At 49.9% G+C, this 7500-nt stretch overlaps 1 protein-coding gene and 1 pseudogene across 2 annotated transcripts in view; both read right to left on the reverse strand.

The window, feature by feature from the left end:
* LOC310783206 (transmembrane protein 132C) overlaps positions 1-7500 on the reverse strand; it is a gene marked incomplete at both ends in the record, with an annotated part of 167185 nt that overhangs the window by 42489 nt on the left and 117196 nt on the right. The window lies entirely within an intron of this gene.
* LOC310783742 (protein transport protein Sec24A pseudogene) lies at positions 3357-6605 on the reverse strand (annotated as a pseudogene). The gene has a single exon. The product of its transcript is annotated as a protein transport protein Sec24A pseudogene (transcript).

Genomic DNA, 7500 nt, shown 5'->3' on the forward strand with positions numbered 1-7500 from the left:
AGATGCCAACACAATATTGAGGTGATATGACTGCATACAGTATGGTAAAAAAATTGTCTGCGCTTCATTTGAACATGCAGACATTCTGCTCATTTAGCATTTTTCTGACTGAAATATCCAACTTCAAAAGAAGCTCTGACTGCATACGGTAGAGATGACAGCACTATATACTGTACATGATGAGTGGTGGGTGGAGAGCAGGAGAGATCTTTGAGGAGTTGCAAAGACAGTATCAAGGACAAGAGCGAAGAAATGCAAGCTATGACTATATCATTCTGTGACTTTAATTGACAATTGGAACGCCTTGGAAGGGGGAAAATGGAAACTGTGACAGAGTTTCCATTTTTTGACAGAGAGAGAAGTGTGTGTGATTTACGTACGGGATAACTGTAACAAATATAGAAGTCATGTGTGAAGACAAAAATAACACGAAATGGGAATGCAGCATGATGGAAATGATTTGACTGGCTTTTTTTATGACGACTCATGAAAAACAAAAAGCTGCTGCTAGCTGTATATCTAGATATCAACCAACAGGTTGCAGAGCAAATGGCAGAAAGACGGAGCAATAACCGCAGACATTTTGTGGCACTTTAGTCTCGCATTACAAGCCTGGCAGCAGTCGCGTCGTGACTGTCCACTGCACTTGACCCCCGTTGACACATGTCACAAGACCAAACTAGTGTCCTCTAAAGAGAGAGAGTGGCAGAGGACCAAAATGCGTGACTCATTAGCCAATGAACAGCCAGGAAAGGGTCTCGCGCTACTTTTGAATGCTAAAATAAAGCTGATAATGTACAATTTGATTTAAGGGGGAAAAAAAACTTTCAAAGTACAACACAAACTGTCCATTTTGCTGCAACTCGACAGTGCTGCTTAATCCAGGACCTTACTTCCTGGAACTCTTGAGAGTAAAAAACTGGTCCATTGGAGTGAATGGAGATGCTGCGACTCTTCTATATACACGGCTCTGGACCAAACATGACAAACACATCCATGCCAGGGTGAATGTGACTCAGACACAGACGTCAACCATATTCAGCAGCATGCCATCTGTATCCACTCCTCTCCCTCTCCAAGTCTGTTAATCACATGGTTCACTGTTCATGTCTGCCTCGTCCACAGCACGGGCTCTAATTCAATTAGCTACATTAGCTAAGGGCATGTGGATGTGTGCCACACAGCTGGCCCCGGCCTGGTAATGACCTGTGAACTGGCCGTGGTCAGACTGCATCTGAGGCCAGGCGGGCGAGCCGAGGGGCAACCAAAGGTACTAAAGAAGGGCTCAGTAGATAAGAGGCCCGAAAGCTGCAAGCAGCTGGCCCCCTGGCTTTAGAAAGCTACAAGCAGCTAGCCCCCTGGCTTTAGAAAGCTGTAAGCAGCTAGCCCCCTGGCTTTAGAAAGCTACAAGCAGCTAGCCCCCTGGCTTTAGTAAGCAGCTAGCCCCCTGGCTTTAGAAAGCTGTAAGCAGCTAGCCCCCTGGCTTTAGAAAGCTGTAAGCAGCTAGCCCCCTGGCTTTATGAAAGCTGTAAGCAGCTGCTCCCCTGGCTTTAGAAAGCTGTAAGCAGCTAGCCCCCTGGCTTTAGAAAGCTGTAAGCAGCTAGCCCCCTGGCTTTAGAAAGCTACAAGCAGCTAGCCCCCTTGCTTTAGAAAGCTACAAGCAGCTAGCCCCCTGGCTTTAGAAAGCTGTAAGCAGCTAGCCCCCTGGCTTTAGAAAGCTACAAGCAGCTAGCCCCCTGGCTTTAGAAAGCTGTAAGCAGCTAGCCCCCTGGCTTTAGAAAGCTACAATCAGCTAGCCCCCTGGCTTTAGAAAGCTACAATCAGCTAGCCCCCTGGCTTTAGAAAGCTACAATCAGCTAGCCCCTGGCTTTAGAAAGGGGACTTAACTGGAGAGGAAATGGGACTTGACAAGGTGCTGCTTGAGTCGCTTGACAACTGACTCACTGAGAGGCACAGTCAAAGTCAGCTCATTAATCATAATGCTGCCAGCAGATCAGCAGGGCGAGCAGCAACAAACAACAATGACATGTTAAAAAGGGAATAGCACTCGGCATAAGGATTCACATATGTGTTTATCTGGCTTAGAGCAATGCTGTTTTGTTGAGGATGCTGCATTTATCAGTTATGCATCAATAAGTCAATAGCAAATTAATTGTCATATCTTGGTATAATTAAATCAACAAATTCATGGTGGATGATTGATGATGGCGATTTATTTTCATTATTTATTTTTGTGTAATAGGATCCCCGTTAGTTGAACTTGCTACCAGGTAGTAACTATTCTTATTGGTACACAGTGGTATTGTTAGTGCTAGTTCCTCAAAATCACATTCCAGTGACTTTTTTCACTGACCTTTTACTTGTTCGACCATCTGCAGTGTGAGAAACTCTGAAAGCTTTAGCACTGGAAAAACAGCACCTGTTTTGTGCTGTAAAGCAAAGTCACTTTGTGCCATAAAGTAATCCAACAGATGTCTGGCCAAATCTGAACTGGTGGCACACAATGTAAAAAGGCAGCGCAGAGGTTGCTAGAGGCTGCCAATCCTCTATGCCATCCTCTCAATTTACTTGTTTACTGTAATTATTCTACGGTAACTAGAAATTCCGCTCACTCATCTCTAGGGTGAGGACTCAGGACTGGAGACGATGTGCCATCCATGGGCACACTTTTTTTTGGGTGTGACCAAACTCATGCTCTTAGTGCGCCATGTGCGCCTGTGTCCCTTCTGCGTTCTTCCCGCATGTCTAAGCTTGCCCACTGGTTAGAGAGTATTGTTAGAGCTCAGGTCTTCTGTGTACAAATGCTCCAGGTGACACTAAATCATTCTGAGTACGGACACATTTAGCATCCTCATAAACCTAGCCTTGAGCATACTTTTATGTTTATTTATTAGTAAAGACAACTGTGCTTTTTGAACAAAACACTTCACACATCCATTTACCTCTGTTAGACAGCATGGTTCTATGAGAATAAACAGGTTGATTCGATCATTGACATAATCTTTTTTTTTCTTTTTCTTTTTTCCAGTAGTTTGCTCCAGCATCAAAATGGAGATTTTTCATCTCTCTGTTCTCAGTCAGTCCGCCAAATAGTTTGATTTGTGATGCTTCACATCAGTTCAGTTCAGCTCTAACAAGGCTTTTTCAGAGGGATGCTGGACCACAGCTGGACGCATCCCTGAACATACCACACACACACACACACACACACACACACACACACACACACACACACACACACACACACACACACACACACACACACACACACACACACACACACAAGACGCATACATACAACAGCAATGTGCATCCTCACATCAGTGTTCCCTCGTCTCCACAGTCTGACAGACTTATTATTTGGAGACTTGCTTTTGGAGGTGGATGAGAAACTCGTAGTAAGACAAGGCCGACTTTGTTCGGTCCTCGATCATGTTCTGCATAAAGTTCGAGTTCAGCTGGCTGTCACCCCTGATGACATGCAGGGTGGGGTAGCAAGGCCTCTGATCCCTCAGCCAGCCAACAAAAGCCCTGGTTCTCTGGGACTCGGCAGTGTCCAGCTCTGGGAGCACGTACAGGTTCTGAGGCACGGCAGTGTAGTTGGGAACTCCCAGGACATGCGTGAGGAAGATAAGGTTGCAATTCCTTCTAATCCACAGATACATCACTGTTCCAGCATCCATGAGGAAGGCTCCCTCCCTGCAGAGGTTCTCCATAGACAGCTGTAGTATCCGGGGCTGAGGGATGGTCTGCTCCCTGATGTTCAATGCCCCGTCGTCGGTCAGGTCATCGACGCGGTAGAGAGCAGGGTGGATCATCAGCATCATGTAGGCCAGCGGCTGGTACTTGAGCTGACACATGGCAAAGACCCGGTCATCTAGCCTGGTGCTAGTCCCCGTCCTGAAGGCTATGTGTTTGAGCAGGGCAAGGATGTAGAGGGGGAACAGTCTGAGGCAGGCGGGGGTTAGCAGGCCGGGCTGATGGATGGTCAGCATGGCCTGGCGGTACGACACCAGTGAGTCGATGGCCATGTTGGTCATCGCGTCTCTGGCATCGGTGAGACTGGCCGACACCGAACGGTCCACAGCCATACTAGCCAGCAATCCAGTGATTGCTTGAACATCAGCACCGGCAAAGATATCTGACAGAGATTTGACCACAGGGAGACACATGGTGTGGACACGGATCCTCCGCTCTCCTTTACTGGACGTGTACTGCAGCGCGGCCTGGAAGGAGACGACCTGCGTGTCCACAAGGTTTTCCTCGATGGACATCTGAACAGCAACTCCAGCATCCGGGTTTATGTTGGGAAGCAACAACAGATCAGTGCGGCGCACAAAGAAGTTTCCGTGGAATGTGTGGATGGACACACCTTTGGTGCAGCGTATCCTCATGATGGCCTTGAAGCCGATCTTCCTGGTCAGGTATCGCTTCAGATCCTTCTGGAAGCGCTCTACCTGTGTGGGGCTGTGGTGCTGGTGGTAAGAGGGGTAGTAGTACACGCTCCCTGCGGAGTATCTTGATATGCAACCGAGTGATGCCAGGTCGCAGTACTGAGCGCTGAGCAAGAACAGGTCGACCGCTACATCCTGGCCAGAGCATTCCAGAGCCAGTTTCTTGTAGAAGTCTGTGGCCGGAGATAAGTGCTGGATGTCCTTGGTAGATGTCCTCTGTTTGGGGTCCTCTCTGGACTTGAGTGCCCCCACTCCCAGGTTGGGCAGTTGGGTCTGAAAGACAGACATACGCCCCCCAGTGGGCGACAGCAGCTTCAAGGCAGCCTGTAGAGCCGGACCGAGGGCGGACTGGGTCTCTATGGTATTCTCAAAAAGATGTGGAAGAGTCTTCATCATATACTGCACAAGCTCTTTGCATTCATTGATGTTTACTAGAAGGCTGTCTGGTGTTGTTGGTAAACATATATCTTCAATGTCAGACACAATAAGCATGTGTGGCTGAGAAAGCCCCTCCTGCAGGTTGTAGAAGTGGATGGTGCTGTCAAAGGTGATGAAGCCTACTTTTGTCCGCGAGTCTCCAGGAAGTGCATGAATATTCTCCAGCAGTGACTGGCAGACCACATTCAGGTACCCTGTCTCCACTGCATTGTGGGATACGTCCAGAACAAAGAGGTAAACAGCAGGCTGAGGCGGTTGTGGTATGTACTCTGAGGGAGTGATGAACTCGATGGTGGCGTTCTGGACCTCGGGTCTTTTGTGTGGCTCTTCATTCGATCTGCTGACTGGGTTGTACATGAACTCCTCAGGAACATGATTGACTTTGTAGCACAGGTTGCATTTCCACCGATTCTGGTCCAGGAAAGAAACAAAGGGGTTGATGTAGATTTTGCAATAGCGACACATGACAATGGTGCTGGACGTCACCACAGGAAGTCGCGAGAGGTCTTTGAAGGGGTGGAGCAGCAGACCCAGCGGCAGCTTGGCTTTGTTCAGCAGAGACTGGGTCTGAGGGATGTTGGTCAGGGTGCAGCGGAAAACATCTGGGTTGCAGTTGATCTTCTGCAGGTCCTGGGGCAGGCAGGGTGTGGGGGCAGGGCCAGGGCCAGCTGGCAGCAGGTTCCTCTCCTGCAGCAGGTTGACCACCCGCAAGGCCTCGGGGGTGCTGGACTGGAGGCCCAGACGGGCCAGGGAGGGACTGAACTGGTCCAGGCCTGGGCCACCAGGAGGTTGCTGGTATGGCTGAGGTGCTTGGGTGTAAGGCTGTGTGGCGGGCTGCATCTCAGGGTGCATGGGGCGGCTGCCAGTGCTGGGGGGTGCCGAGGTGTTCGGATACCCGGGGAGAAGGGAGGAGTAGTGTTCCAAGTGCCAGCCGGGGAAGGCGGGCTGGGGCGGGCCAGCCATTTTGTTGCCAACATGATTGTAGCTGTTTGGCGTGTGAGGGCCATTGCCAGCCACAGGTCCATCTCCCTTGGGGGGTGGAGGAGTGGCATTGGCCATGGGAGGTCCAGTGGGGGGCAAGGTGGGTTTCATGGTTGGTGGGGGGCCTGTGGGTTGGAGACCTGTGCATGGGGGTCCGTAGGGAGCCATGCCTGGTTGGTATGTGTTGGGAGCCATGGGATCCATTGTTGGGGGAGCAGTGCCTGGCTGTGTATATCCATGGAGGGAGGTGGGGGGTATTCCTGGCACCAAGGCTGGCATGGCATTATGGGAGACGGGACCTGGCGGTACAGAGCTGAAAGCCGCTGACGACTGTGGCGGCGCTGGTGAGCTCATCACCGGGTTCATGTGATTAGCCATGGGGCGGCAGAGTTGTGTACTCATGGGAGTGTACGCCCCCATCAGTGGGGGAGCAGTGCCAGACTGCCAGGCAGGAGCTGCAGTCTGGTGCTGGGGGTTTGCATAGTAGCTGTTAGAAGACACAGCAGGAGGTGGAGGGGTGGCCTGAGCAGGGGGCATCCTGGTAGGTGCCTGGTAGGAACTGACGTGAGGGACAGGTTGATAGGCGCTGGCTGTGGGTAGGGGCTGGAAGTGGTAGGGCCCAGGGTGGTAGAGTCCAGGGCCAGGGGTCTTGGGAGCCTTGGCCTGCATTGGGTTGTATGGAGCTGAGTGGACCACACACCCAGTGGCTGCTGCACCCGGTGCTGATGACATCATCAATGATTTATGGCATACACTGATGATGTCATATAAATTGTGACATCATCAGTGATGTCATAAATCATTACCAGCAGAGCCTATGGCATCACTGATGATGTCACAATGTCTATGACATCAGTGCGTATGACATCATCAGAGATCTATGACATCACAATTCCATATGACCTCATCAGTCGGTGGCGTTTGACAGAGCGTTTCAGCAAATTGGAGAGCATTCTGAGCGGTGGTGGGCGGGACCACCGGCAGCGGTCTTGGAATGTCCGCCATATCAGTTCCATGGCTAATGTTATGTATATATAGCCACATTTCCTTGCTTTAATATGATCAACAATCGACCAATGGATTTCAAAATGGGTGCCGGCGTTGAAGGCAGTGTGACTCGTAATACTTTCAGTCACTCAGTGGTGGTTTGAGCCCTTTATAGCAGCAAACTGTAGCCTACGTTCGTAGTAGCCTAGCCAGAGATATTTCACTAGCCGGCCAGCGTGCTCCACCCATCATAGACGATCATACAGCAAGCACCACCAATCAAAGACTTCGATATTACACTTTAGAATTGTGGGTAGTATAGTACTTCTCCATGACATTTTGGGGGCAGCAACAAAAAATAGAAGGATGATATCATACAGATTTATGGCTTGTCCAGGATCATTTCACAACTAGCTCGCCCGTGGTAAGTTTACCTTGGGTTCTTATGGCATCGTGGCTAATCATCAAAGTCTGATTGTAGAATATGAACAGCGAAATACGCTTCTGGAACCGAGGTGTCACGTGACTGTTGAACTCTATAATAGGGCGGATGGGGCAGATTGTGGTTGTGTTTGTGTGGGTCGCCGATGCGCCGCCCTATCGACGGTTTTAACTTGACAAAATAAACATTCTAAATTGC

This window comes from Poromitra crassiceps, assembly GCF_964638095.1.
Source record: "Poromitra crassiceps genome assembly, chromosome: 10".
NCBI lineage: Eukaryota > Metazoa > Chordata > Actinopteri > Beryciformes > Melamphaidae > Poromitra > Poromitra crassiceps.